Genomic DNA, 11925 nt, shown 5'->3' on the forward strand with positions numbered 1-11925 from the left:
AATGAGTTCAGTTAGAATGGGGTCATGCTGGAATAGGGGGAGCCCCTAACCCCAAAAAACTGGTGTCATTATAAGAAGGAGACATTTGGACACACACTCACACAGGAAGAACATGTGGAGATGAAGGCGAAGATTGGGGTATTGCATCTGCAGGCCAAGAAATGCCAAAGATGGCCAGCAAACCCCCAAAAGATAAGAGAGAGGCCTGGGACAGACTCTCCCGATCAGCCCTCAGACAGAACCAACCCCGCCGGCGACCTGATCTTGGACTTCTGGTCTCCAGACTGTGAGCCAATGAATTCCCATTGTTTACATTTGTGGTACTTGGTACAGCAGCGCCAGCAAACTAAGGCCCTCCCTCTGCCAGGCATGCCTCCCGCCCCTGTCCTCTCTTGACTCCCTCCCTCCAGTCACTTTGGCCTCTGATGGAATGCCACCTCCTCGGAGGTCCTCTCTGACTCTCCCACCTGAAGAGGCTGGTCTGCCGCCTGCCACGGCAAGGAGAGCGATGGGTGCAGAGGCTGTGAGTGAGCAGAGCCAAGGGCTCTGGGGGCCACCGTGAGGGACTTCAGCATGTGACGGCTGAGGAGAAATCCTGGAAAGGGACATGGAAAGGGAGCCCCGAAAGGCAGGGCATCAAGGGGAGACAGGAGAGGGTGGCATTGGGCACCGAGGCGAGGCTGTGGATGGGGCGGTGGTCGGCAGTACCACTCAGGGCCTCAGTGGGGCCTCACTGAGACACCAAGCAAGGTGAGAGTTGAGAGATGGCATTGGGTTTGCCAGGACCTGGCCACCAGCGGTCTCAAGGTCCCACGGGGAGTGGATCCGGCTTGCAGTGTGGGGGGCAAATGGGAAGTTTGCCAGGACTTTGAGAGAAACGGGAGCTGGTGGGGCATGGGGTCCAGGGAGCCTGGCCTCAATCAGCTTTGGATGGGATTGGGGTCCTTTGCAAGGGCGTGAGGGCTTGGAGATTCAGAGGGGAGGGGTGAGCTCAGGGAAGGCTGGCGGGGGTGGAGGGGGTGGGTGATCTGGAGCCTCAGGGAAATACAGGCCTGCTGATATTGGGTGGAAGGGCGATTCCCGCTTTGGAGGCTACAGGGTCTGAGGCAAGACTATGGCCACCCTATGGCAGGACAATTGGTGGGAAGCGGGCCAGGTGGGGAGGAGGCCAGTGTTCTACAGAAAGTGGACAATGTATGAAATAGTTGCTGGGACCGTGCAGGGGAAGATTCTAGAGAGACAGGGAAGGCTGGTGAGATGTACCTGGCCAATCTGCTCTGCCAGGCAATTTCTTCCCTGACTTTTGGGCCTCCCAAAGTCCAACGTGTCCTAAACCCAATGAGTTGTCTCTCACTGAGAATGTTCCTTACCGATTGCCCCCATGGGAGCACTGCAAACACTCACTGGCTCTCCCAGGTGGGAGCCTGGGCACAAGTACCCCCATTGCTCCCATCCTGTCACCCCCACATCTGATGGGGAGCCTCTCCTGTGCACCCCCAGTCCTTCTCCTCCACCCATCCCCGATAAGGCCTCAAGGATTGGTAACAGCCAGGTGACAGGTGGCCTCTGAGGAGGGAGACTGAGGCATTCACCCCATATATGTACTAATTTTCAATTAAAAATGTATCTAAGAGTGTTAATGCCTCATAGCAGTTTCCTGGGTGCCCCCTGCTTAGGGGTCATTGCACTGAACGAGGCTGTCGAAGGCCACTTTCCAAAGCAGGAGGAATGAAGGGCCAGGCAGTAGGGAGCACCGGCCACACACACCCCCCGCAACATGTGAGCTGTGTACAGCCCACCTGTGACCTTGTGACCCAGCCACCTCCACTTGGCTCTCCCAGGATGTACCACCCAAGGCTCAGGTGGGCCCTAGGGCCCAGCTTCAACTCCTCCAACATAGCAGAAGCTAGTCTTCAGGTGTGCCACCGACCTCATGAGCCCCCATGATCTGGATCCATGATGCTGGTGTGTGCTGGGCAGTGGGATCCCCTCAGGCCCATGGGTGGTGAACAGAGTCTTGGGTGGCTGCAGGGGCATCACTACAGATAAGGAAGGTGAGCCATAGAGCCCGAGAGTCCACTGTGGTCAAGGCCCAAAATGGTGGCAGCAAGGACAGGTCATCCATGCAAGCTCTCCCCAAGACCCCTCCATCCATTTCTACAGCCAAACAGATGCAGAGAGAAGTGCTGTCTGCCTGGAGTCAGAGAGTGAGGCAGAGGAGAGGCACCGGGGAACACAGTGACCCCTGACCACGAGCCCAGCCCATAACCCCTTGGGCTTCCTCCTCAGTCCAGGCCTGCATCCTCGTCCTTGTAGTCAGGGACTGTGGCAAGGGGGGTCGAGCTCCCCTTCCCTACTGTGAGGGGGCCCCAGCGCCCCAGGAATGACGGCCCCCCTGCAGGCGGCTTCTTTTCCCCAAGCCACAGGCAGCTGGTGCTCCGGAGCCCCCCTGCCCACCCCCGCGCTGCCCCCAGTCCCTGCCACCCTTCCCTCAGCCCCGGAGGCTCCATTCATGTCTCCTGGACACTCCAGTTGGTTTCGATAATTAAAAAGAAAAAAAAAAAAGATTGAGCTGCCTTTCAGACATTTCATTTTGTGTCAGGAGACACTTCTTCAGCAGCCACCGGGATTGAGGCGGTTGCCAGGGGCAGAGAGTGATTCAAAGGCCACCCCGGATCTGGCTGTGGGGTGGGACAGACTCCTCAGAGTGTGAGCTGCCACCGGGCCAGGCGGCCAAGGGGGCCCGGAACACCGAGCTCCCCATACTGGGTACTTGGTAGCGGGAGGATGATATAATTTTGTTCCACGCAATGAAACACAGTCTCTTGTCCAAAACTAATATTCCACTACCATTTGGGACCCCCGTGGCTCCAGCTTGGGGGTCCCTCTGTTCCATCACTGGCTCTGTAAGGCATTCTTCCCCAAAGAGCTTCAATGTTCTGAAATGTATTTTCTGTGTGTATTTACAGAAATGGAGAATCCCAAATTGTGAATTTGTATTCTCTGTCTCTGGGAGGATAGGCTGGTTGCCTTGAAGAAGGGAACCTGGGGGACGGGGAGAGGCGTGGGAGGGAGCCTTTTCACTGGACCTTCTTTTGTAGGTTTTAAATATTGAACCACATGAATGCATTTTCTAATTAACATTTTTTAATTAAAAAATCATTTTCATTTAAAAATAGTACCTTTCTGGACTCTATTCTCCTCCCTAGCACTCCTCCTCCCTTCTTCCTTCACAGCCAGACCTTTGACTGCTTCCTTTGTCGGGGTTCCTGTCTCTTCCCCTGAGACTGACCTGGCAAAGATTCTTAGAAGCGTCTGTGGCCCGGTCACCTCCCCTGACCTCTCTGGACAAGGCCTCCCATTGGCTGCCTCCTGCAGGGACAGCCTTCCCCACATCTGCCCTCTGGTCCTGTCTTTCCCATCTCCTTGGTGGGCCCCTCTGAATGCTGGCATGGTCTGGGCCTTCACCTGGACCCTCTCCCGCGGTATCACTTGTCTATGAAGCTTCAACCCTATTCTAGACCCAGGGACCCCAGCATGGACCTCCCACTGGCTTGAGGCAAGTCAAGGTCCTTCCCCACATGGTGGCTGCTCTTACACCTCCAGCCAGAACCTCCCCGCCAAGCCCTGGAGCCTGGGTCCACCTGCCCCCTGACGCCCCATTTGCTTATCTTGGGGACCTCACACCAACATGTTTGGTTTGCCTGGCTTCACATCCCTACACCGCTCCTTCCTTGCTACAAGCAAGTTTCTCTCTGTTTCTTTATGTCTAAATGGTGGTAAGTGTGGTAGCAGGTACCTTATAGGATAATTATAAGTATAAATGAATTCATATAAGTAAAGTTCTTAGAACAATATCAAGCATACCGTCAAAGCAAAAATGTGTTTGTTAGATAAAAATGTCCCACACAGAACTCCTGATCTTCCTCTTGCAAACCTGATCCTTCTGCAGCATTCCCCACTGCCATCGAGTCCCTTCTGAGCACCAGAGAACCGGGGGTCTTCCTAAACACCACCCTCCTGCTTCTCCTCCTCCAGTATGTGCTCCATCACCAACTCTGGTCCGTTTTACCTCCTAAATCTCTCTCCATCTCCACCCCCTTGCTGGTCCGCGAGCTCCTGAAATTGCTCTTGTTAAGCTCATCAATGTTCTACTAATTGCCAAATCAAAAGAAAATTTTCAGCCTTCATCAGTTTGGAATTTTATGCTACATTTGGTCTTGCTGATCCCTCTCTCCTAGAAACGCTTCACGAGCTCAGTTTCCATGACAACCTGCTCTCCGCTCTGCTCACGTGGCCACGTGGCACTGACATTTCCTTCTCTCTGCTGCTTTTGGAGGCGCCCCAGGCTCTGCCAGCCCCTGAAATGATGGGTTGGAGGTCCTCAGACTTTGGCGGGGCTCGCTCTACCTGTCAGCCTTCCCCAGCCATGGCCATGGGCACAGTGACCACCCCAGCTCTATGTCTCCAGGGGAGATGTCCTCCAGAGAACCGGAGTCCTGGCCCTGCCTCCCTATCGGTCATCCCTCCCAGGTGTCAGCAGGCCCTTCAAAGTCAGCTCTCAACTGTGCCAATGACCCCTCCCTGGTCCACCTGCTTCTCCAGGTCCCAGAGACAGCTCCTTCAAACAAAAATCTGTCCATGGCACTTGACTGCTCTAAACATTTCCATGGCTCCCCATCACCAACAAGGTTAATTCGGGCTCTTTAACATAGCACTAGCTACTCCCTGCTCTTTCCCACCAGTCCCTCTCTCATCCCAAATTCCAGGAACACCCAGCTGCCTTCAAGCACACACCTCATGTCCTGTCTCCTATCCTCCATGACTTTGTTCACGCTGCTCCCTCTGCAGCGTGAGACCTCTTTGGTCTCTTCTACCCTGGTCCCCACTCCTTGAGAAGTCAACTGAGGTATTACCTTCTTGGGGTGCCCACCCTTTCCTGAGCATCCCTTCCCACTAACTGATTCTGAGTCCCCAAGGTGAGGTTATAAACCCCTTTTTGTGTTCTGATAATGCTCTAAGCATTATCTCTATGTTAGCCCAGAACGTTTCTGGTTGCAAGCAATGGAAACCAGGTTTGAAACAACTTAGGCAAAAGGAAGGGCAGGTATTCATCTGGATTCCTGGGAAACTGAACATAGAGATGACAGCTGGGGCAATGTCCCTGATCCCCTGCTGGACCAATATAATTCCTATTTTGTTATTTATTTATTTAACAGTTTAATTGAAGTATGTTGACATATAAATAAATTGCACATATATGAAGTGCAACATGGTAAGTTTTGATACATGTATACACCCATGAAACCATGGGTGGTCAAGATAATCAACATACTCATTATTTCCAAAGATTTCTTGTGTCTTTTTTGTCATCGCCTCTTCCCTTCCCTTTCTACCTACCCTACCCTCTCCTTCCATTCCCCAGGCAATCCTTGATCTACTCTCTGTCACTATATGTTAATCTGTAATCCCCAGAATTTTATACAAATGGAGCCATCCAGTTTCGTCTGGCTTTTTTCATTCAGCAGATTTCGAGATTCATCCATGAGGTGTATTGATAGTTTATTCCTTTCTAAAGCTGACTCATGTTCCATTGTATGGGTGGACCGTAGTTTATTTATCCATTCACCTCTTGATGGATATTTGGGCTGTTTCCAGTTTGTGGATATTACGAATGCAACTACTATGAATGTTCATGTAGTAGTCTTTGTACGGACACACACTTTCATTTCTTTGGGATAAATATCTAGCAGAAGAATGGCTGGTTGTATGACAGGTGTATATGCAACTTTTAAAGAAATTTCCAAATTATTTTCTAAGGTGTTTGTACTGCTTTATATTCCCACCCATGATGTATGAGAGTTCCAGTTCCATCCTCACCAACATTTGGTCTGATCAGTCTTTTTTTTTTTAAATTTTTTTTATTTATTTATGATTGTCACAGAGAGAGAGAGAGAGAGAGAGAGAGGCAGAGGGAGAAGCAGGCTCCATGCACCGGGAGCCCGACGTGGGATTCGATCCCGGGTCTCCAGGATCACGCCCCGGGTCAAAGGCAGGCGCCAAACCACTGCGCCACCCAGGGATCCCTGATCAGTCTTTTTAAGATTTATTTATTTATTTGAGAGAGGAGAGCAAGTGTGCGGGGTGGAAAGTCAGAGGGAGAGGATCCTCAAGCAGACTCCCTCTTGAACGCAGAGCCTGATGAGGGCTCGATTTTGGGATCCTGAGCTCCTAACTGGAGCTGAAATCAAGAGGCAGGTGTTTAACTGATTCCGTCCCCCAGGAGCCCCTGATCAGGTCTTTTTAATTTTAAACATTCTAATAGATACGAAATGGTATCCCATTGCGGTTTTAATTTGCCTTTCCCCAGATGACTAATGATGTTGAGCATCTTTTCTTTCTTTTTTATTTTATTTTATTTTTTATGTTGAGCATCTTTTCATGTGCTTATTTACCATTTGTAGATCTTTTGTGGTGAAGTGTCTGTTCAGATCCTTTGCTCCTTTTTTTTATTGGATTGTTTGTTATTTGTATTACTGAGTTTTGCCGCTTCTTCATATAGTCTAGGTATGAGTCCTTTGTCAGATATAAAACTTGCAACTATTTTCTCCCAGTCTGTGGTTGGTCTTTCCATTCACTCACCAATGTCTTTCAAAAACCATGTTTTTTAAAACTTTGATGAAGTCCAACTTATCAATTTATTCTTTTATGGATCACGCTTTTGTTTTTTTTTTTTTTGGATCATGCTTTTGTTGTCACAGCTCAGAAATCTTTGCCTAAACCAAGATCACAAAGATTTTCTCATATGTTTTATTCTAGAAGTTTTAGTTTTAGATTTTACCCTTTAAATTTTTTACTTTTATTTTTTTAAGATTATTTATTTGAGAGAGACAGAAAGCACACAAGTGGGAGAAAGAGAATCTCAAGTAGGGCGGCCAAGGTGGCTCAGTGGTTTGGTGCCACCTTCAGCCCAGGGCCTGGTCCTGGAGACCTGGGATCGAGTCCCATGTTAGGCTCCCTGCATGGAGCCTGCTTCTCCCTCTGCCTGTGTCTCTGCCTCTAATAAATAAATAAATAAATAAATAAATAAATAAATAAATAAATAACATCTTAAAAAAAAAGAGAGAGAATCTCAAGCAGACTCCACACTGACTCCAGAGGCCGACATGGGGCTCAATCTCACCACCCCGAGATCCTGATCTGAGCTGAAACCAAGAGTCAGACACTTAACCAAATGTGCCACTCAGGCTCGTGTTTTACTTTTATTTTTGTGCCTGAGTAGTTTCAACTGGGTTTTTGCTACTGCAAAGAGAGTTCCTGCTAATACTGTAATCTATCTAAATGGAAAGCTTAAAAATCTTCAGGGCTCCTCACTGACCTTGGGATAAAATCCTAACCTCCCTGGCATGGCTCAATGAGACTGCGTGAGCTGCTCACCCAGATTTCCCACCATCCTTCTTCATTCTTTGCTCTGTGTGTACTGAACAAATGGCAGTTTCTTGAGCTCAATGCCCAAGGCAATTCTTTCTCCGAGCTTTAGGCAGGCTGAACCTCTCCCTCCCCCTCTCCTCCAGCTATAAAATTCTTTGGATTTGAGATGACAACCAGGACCCCACTTGGGCATCTTTTAGGACTTGACCACTTATTTCCCTGCCTTCCTCAAAGCTTATTTGTCCTGAACCCCCTCTGTTATCCTTAGGTTCAGGGTCCCAGCACATATCCTTTCATTAAAAAAAAAAAAAGTTCTTGTTTCTTTGTTTCCATAGCTGAGATAGTATCCAGCATACCATCTGCACCCTGGTTTCTCACTTGTCTTCCCATTTTGATATAGAAAGGATTTTTCAGAGATTTTTTTTTAAAATCACAATTCCTTGATGAATACTAGTCCATTTGGATATGAAATAATTTGTTTAACATTTTTCCAGCGATTGGTTATTTTGGTTGTTTCAATTTTTCTGTTGTTGTTATAAACAAGGCCACACTAAATCTCTTTGTACATAAATCTTTGTCAATTTGAGATTATTTCCTTTTGATGGAGTGCTGTAAGTGTGATTACTGGGTCAAAGGCTGTAGTAATTTACATTCCCATCAGCAGTATTGTCTGTTTCATCACACCCTAGCCAGCATGGGGTATTCTCATTAAAATTTTTTTCTTTGCTCTGTACTGGGCAAAAAGTGTTATCTCATTGTTGTTTTAATTTACTTTTTAAAAAATAATTAGATATTGGAAAATAGGTTCAACCTATGAGCCATAAAAAATTAATCTCTGTTAATTGAGTGTTCCTATCCCTTCACATTTATCCAGCAGTGATTTGAATTTTTAAAACTCAATTTGTATGGATTCTTAAACACCAAGGATATTAACCCTCTGCATGACATCCTCCAAGTTGTTTTCAACTTTCTTATAAGGTCTAAAATTTAAAATCTTTTTTATTTATCTTTTCTTTTTGAATGCTTCCCTTGCTTTTAAGCTGAGAAGGTAACACTCACACAGGGTTTCAAATGGATATTCACTTGTGCTTTATTCGAGTGTGATTTTTAATTTAAATCTTTAATCCATCTGAACTCCATGTTGATGTATGACTCGAAGTGAAGAATGAAGTGGATTTGCTTTTCCAAACAGCTTAGTGATCTGTCCAGCACCTTTGATTGACTAATCTCTTCTTTCCTTACTGCTTCAGGGCACCCCCTTTTTAACTGTGTGGGGTATGGTAATGTTTTTCTCTTATGCTGTGTGTGGGTGGAATTCCCTCTTACCTCACTCCCTGCCCCACTATCCAAACTTCCTGGATGCACCGCTCTTGGGGGTAATGACATTTATATAGAGTCCCTAGCTTGGCCTTTAGCTGCTGTGTGGGCTTCTGTTAAGTCCATAGCACAGACAACGATCATGCAGACTTTCGTCCAGAGGGGAGCCTACATTATGAGAGCCACTGCCTTTCAGAACTAGAGTTGGGCCTTGAGAAAGGAAAGATTCTGGATGTCACTAAGCTTAGAGTCAAAATTAATGGAAGGGACAAAGAGTTTACGCAAAGACAGTAAGCAGATTGAGAAGACCATTCAGAGCTTGGGCCTCATGAAAGGGTAAATGTTCAACCTGTGGGTAGACGGAGAGAAATCCAAGGGCGTTGACTAGAACTTTGGCGTTGCCTGGTTCCCCAGCAGAATATCATGCCCCAGCCGCTAGGCTGAGTCCCAGCGAGGAATATGATGCGGTCCCAGAGAAGTTTGGCGGATCTCAGAACAGAAGTCTTGAGTCCAACCTGGTGCTTACATGAAATTGGACACAGGCTGACACCCTGGAGAGGTCTTGTGGGGGCCATGGAGCATCTGAGGGTGCCTGGGTGCCTGCCGAGAGCCTTCCCTGGCAGGCCCAGGGAAGCTAGGGAAAGCTGAGGAGGATGCAGAGCTTGTGGAACAGCGGCTGTGGCTGTTGGCACGAGGATGGAATCAGAAGAGGCAAGATTCTACCCAGCATAGCTAAACCGCATGGCTATCTTGCCTGTGACCATGTGCTGGTTCCAGTCCTAGGGCCTGGACCTGTACCTGGCCACTGTGTCCTCATTTTGAGTTATACATATATTTTTAAAGGTTTTATTTATCTATTTTAGAGAGAGAGAAAGAGCAAAAGAGCGAGTAGGGTAGGGTAGCCCCTCTCTACACAAGTAGGGTAGAGAGGGGCAGAGGGAGAAGGAGAAGCAGACTCCCTGATAAACAGGGAGCCGGATATGGGGCTGGATCCCAGGACCCTGAGATCTTGACCTGAGCTGATGGCAGATGCCCAACTGACTGAGCCACCCAGGCACCCCTTGAGTTATGTGTTGATATGCAGGAGGATTGGGTGGACCTCGAGCTCCAGGAAGCCCTCTGATGGACGGCTTCTCTTAAAGACGCACACACTGCTTTCATCTTTCTTAACTCTTGCTTCGGACTCTGGTCTTGGTTTCCTGCAGCAACCAACTTTCGAACAGGAGCTTCTGTGGGGCTCATCCTGGGGTGCAGAGGGGCTGGGTCGCTGGAGCCAAAGTTAGGAGAGCGGGCCATTAACACACCCCAGGGTCTTCCACAGGTCTCCACCCCCCCCCACCCCCCACCCCGACCCTGGCTCAGCTTCCTCTTCCCTTGTCTGTAAAATAGGTTGCCCAACCCTACCTGCCTCACGGGGTGTATAACGACCCACCACACGGAAATAATGGTTAGGACCCCACTGTGTAAACTGTAAAGACCCAAGCCCATGCTGGGGTGGGTTGTCCTGGTTCTGTGTCAAGGGCAGATTTCCTCTCCCCATATCCCTTCAGTCCTGCAGGCCAGGCTGCCAGCTACCTAACCCCCTCCCCTTCCAACTCTCCTAACCCTCATTCATTCTCACCTGCAGGACTTCACACACACACTAAATGTGTTTGTCTGATTGTTTTATCGATCGCAAACTCTTTTTGGCTAAGAATTTTGACCTTCTGTTTCTGACATTTTATTTTAAGCCCCAGAATATATTTATTCAGTGCCCGGTTCATTGCCCCAGTCTGGGGATGATTCCAAAATGAATAAGCCAAAGTCTGGGCCATGGGCAGGATGAAATTCCTGCTACAGGGAAACTCAGTTAAGTCACAAAGGTCACAGACAAATTCCCTGAAAGAAAGTTGGAGAGAGTTTACTCGAGAAAAGGCCAAGTATTGAATTCTCTCTCGGGAGGCGGGATGCACATTATTGCCTAAGATGGCTCCCTCTGGCCCACATGGCCTCCTTCCCTCAGAGGCCTCATTTAGCTAATTGCCTTTGTTCTGCAATGGCTCATATCCCACCGGTGCCTTCCTCTGGGAAAATTAATATGTGAATATTGCTCTTTTAGTAAAACCAAAAACAAATGAAAACTTCTGCGCCCTCTATGTGCTCTTCTCCCTTCCTAGGTAGACTCTGGATCACTACCCCCTGCAAAAAAACCTGGTAAAGGGCCCCAAAGGCCAAGTGCAGGCAAGCCAATCAGCCTTTACCTCCTCCGAACTCTTGACCTCCTCAGCCCTAGCCTGCCAGGGGTCATTCTGTCCTTCTGGAAACTTCTCCCTAGGCTCCTGCAGAGTGCCTCTCTTGCCTTCCCCCTCTGGACCTTCTTTCTCAGACTCTTTTTCCTATATTGCCCAACCCCCTAAATGCAGGACTCAGCCCCTGTCCTCTGCTCATTCCTTTCATACTCTATTCCTTAATATCACCCCCTCCCCTGAGCTGCTTTGACATCCCCTCCACCCTTGAGCCCTGCCTGTGCCTGAAGCTGCTGAGTGCCTATCTCCAGCTGGAGCTCTCCTCTGGGCTCCAGAACCCAGGAGTCCAAAGGCACTTCATACTCAACACACTCAACAGATTGTCCAAAATCCAATCCTTCCCTAGAGTCTTGCATGTCCTAGAAAGACATCAGCCAAACGCCTGGCGTCTTGCTCCTCAGCTCACTTACATATACCCACATCCACAGTCCAGACTCCAGCCTTGGAGACTCAACCTCTTAATGGCTCCTGGGTCCTTTCAGTTGTCTTCACCTGCATCACCAACGTCCTAGCCCAAGCCACCACCAGCCCTAGTCTGAACGACTGTCTCCCTGCAGCCCTTTAGCACCCCAGCAATCCTTGCCTTACCGGCAGCCAGAGATCTTCAACATGCAAATGGGAACAAGCTGCTGGCATTTGTAAACAACACCAAAGCACCGCTCCCCAACCTCCATCGTTCTCAGAAGACAGCCCCACACCATCCAAGCCTGTCCAATTTTTTAGTTCATTTCCAGCCCTGTTCCCCCTCATCCACCAGCCCCGGGCTCCCTGGCCTTCTTTCCCTTTTTCCAGAACAGACCCTGTCCTGCCTACGGCAGGGCCCCAGGCCTATGCTGCTCCCTCTGCCTGCAATGCTCTTACCCTGCTTGATGCTCACTCATCTTTCAGATCT

General features: G+C 48.8%; 1 protein-coding gene across 6 annotated transcripts in view; it reads right to left on the minus strand.

Moving 5' to 3' along the window:
• Positions 1 to 11925, minus strand: part of BLCAP (BLCAP apoptosis inducing factor) — a 53840-nt gene that overhangs the window by 1514 nt on the left and 40401 nt on the right. For 5 of the 6 annotated variants that reach the window (XR_012018560.1, XR_012018562.1, XR_012018563.1 and 2 more), the window contains one exon: positions 6451 to 10015. The exons of the other annotated variant lie outside the window; for it this stretch is intronic. The gene's annotated coding sequence lies outside the window, so the exon portion shown is untranslated. Of the gene's footprint in view, positions 1 to 6450; positions 10016 to 11925 lie in introns of those variants that run through there. 6 annotated transcript variants of the gene reach the window in all.

The sequence above is a fragment of the Canis lupus genome, chromosome 26 (assembly GCF_048164855.1).
Source record: "Canis lupus baileyi chromosome 26, mCanLup2.hap1, whole genome shotgun sequence".
Lineage (NCBI taxonomy): Eukaryota > Metazoa > Chordata > Mammalia > Carnivora > Canidae > Canis > Canis lupus.